General features: G+C 40.9%; 1 long non-coding RNA gene across 1 annotated transcript in view; it reads left to right on the top strand.

Moving 5' to 3' along the window:
* The first annotated feature begins 395 nt into the window (after window positions 1-395).
* The window catches only part of LOC149136098 (uncharacterized), a 37,821-nt gene continuing 35,716 nt past the window's right edge, over window positions 396-2,500 (top strand). The window contains exon 1 of the long non-coding RNA XR_016241545.1: window positions 396-1,636. This is a non-coding gene — a long non-coding RNA (uncharacterized LOC149136098). The remainder of the gene's footprint in view (window positions 1,637-2,500) is intronic.

The raw sequence follows: 2,500 nt of genomic DNA, 5'->3' as shown, positions 1-2,500 counted from the left end.
TATGGGCGGAGAGCTGGCAGAATCGTTGAGCACGCCGGGAGAAATGCTTAGCGGTATTTCGCCTGCCGTTACGTTCTGAGTTCAAATACCGCCGAGGGACTTTGCCTTTCATCCTTTCGGGGTTGATTAAATAAGTACCAGCTACGCACTGGGGTCGATGTAATAGACTTAATCCCTTTGTTTTTCCTCTCTATGTTTAGTTCCCTGTGGACAATAAAGAAATTTATATATATGTAGGTATATATATATATATATATATATATATATATGCATTCATACATACATACATACATAAATACATACATACATTTGAAAATGTATATATAACATGAGTATATATATATGCATAAGAAATCCGTCGTACACACGTACACACACACACACACACACACGTGTGTGTGTGTGTGTCTTTGTATCTGTGTCCGTCACCATCGCTTGACAGTCGGCGTTAGTGTATTTACGTCCCTATAAACTAGCGGGTCGGCAAGAGTATCCCATAAAATAAGTACGAGGCTTTTTAAAGCAAAATAGATTCTGGGGTCGATTCATTCGACTAAATAACTTCTTCAAAGCGGTGTCCCAGTATGGCCACAGTCTAATGACTTTAACAAGTAAAAGATGCAGTTGTTCCGGGTTCAGTCCCACTGCATGACACCTTGGACAAGTGTCTTCTACTATAGCCACGGAAATTGAAAGAAGCCCGTAGTATATGTATATATGTATATATGTATGCACTTATGTGTGTGTTTGAATCTGTGTTTGTCCTCCACCACCGGTTGGTGTTGGTGTGTTTACGTCACCATAACTTTGATGTCCGGCAAAACAGACCGATAGAATAAGTACCAGGCTTAAAAAATAAAAGCATTGAGGTCGATTCACTTCACTAAAAAAATTCTCCAAGGCGGTGCCCCAGCATGGTCGCATTTTTTCAATTACTTGAACATGTAAAAGAATAAAAGAATATATGTGGAGTACTCTATCACGGATCAGTACATTATATATACACACATATATATATATATATAAGCTTGTACTTATGTGGTGTGTGTATAGAAACCCTTTCACACACATATGTAGCACGCGAAGAAGTGGGACTGATCGGTAGACACATTGAATATATATTATTAGACAGACTAATGCCAATAAAACCAAATAAGACAGTTTGGTCACACCTGGTCGACGGCTGACTTACGGATATAGAGCTCATTCATGCGTCTACACACACACACATATACAGAAACATACGGTGCTACATACATACATACATACATACAACTATACATACATACATCAGTGCCCTCTCAAGACACAGGCACACTGGGTTGCGGCTCGGAAGGCCTCACAGGTCTAGGGGTTCAATTCTTACGTGTCTTTATTGAGGCTTGCCATAAATGAATACTATAGGGCCCACTGCATTGATTTGCCCCGGGGGGACATATATTGCTGCTAAGAAGGCTCTGACATGCAGATTTACATAAATGTATGCATGCAAAAAAGATGTAAATTCCTTTGATGTACGCATACATGAATGTATGCGTAAATATATATTTGGACATGCGTATCTACGCGCTTACACGTATACGATGGTGTGATGAAAAGATCCTGGCTCTGGGTGAAAGAAAATACAGGAGGATCAGTAAGTTATTAATTTATCAATATATTCCTCTTCCTGATTCATTCACTTATTGCAGCGGGTCCTTCGGTTTTTCTAAGCCCTGTAAAAGAACTCGGAAGCTTCGGGCCTCCAGGCAGCTCTTTCGCGATACCTTTAAAGCTAAGAACTTTTCAGCAATCCCCTCGTGCACAACACACACGCGTACATAAATACATAAATATACCCATAGATATACATGTGGTCAATGATACGGACGGACGCGGACGCGTGCACTTTCTCTCTCTCTCTCTCTCACTCACTCTCTCTCTCTCTCTCTCTCCCTCTCTCTCACTCTCACACACACAGAGACACACACACAATACATGTACACATATATGTAAACTCATGCATTCATACATGAACACATAAATACGCATGTAGAGACCAACAAAAACACACGCACATACATATACGCTGACTTAAATGCGCACACAAACATGCATATACATACATATATATACACACGTACATACATGGACACACAGATATACATACATACATACATAGATACATACATACATACGTACATACATACTTATTCCTACACACGAACACAAGTGACTTCTGGCCACCTCCCTCACCACCACAACCACCGTCACCGCCGCCGCTGCTGCTGCTGCTACTACTACTACTACTACTACTACTACTACTACTACTACTACTACTACTACTACCAGAGTGCCGCCGCTGCTGCTGCTGCGGCTGTCATTGGTTCATAGATCTACGTCAGCAGCATCTGAACGTTACTGTTTATTGAACATTTCTGCAAGTCACCCCTACCAGGAGGTAGTCTTTAAGTGGTTGTATGATGCTAGAAATAGCAGCCAATTCTGTCTCAAATCACAT

Source organism: Octopus bimaculoides, chromosome 4 (genome assembly GCF_046866305.1).
Source record: "Octopus bimaculoides isolate indiv1 chromosome 4, ASM4686630v1, whole genome shotgun sequence".
Classification (NCBI taxonomy): Eukaryota; Metazoa; Mollusca; class Cephalopoda; order Octopoda; family Octopodidae; genus Octopus; species Octopus bimaculoides.
This window is presented reverse-complemented; position numbering and strand designations above follow the sequence as displayed.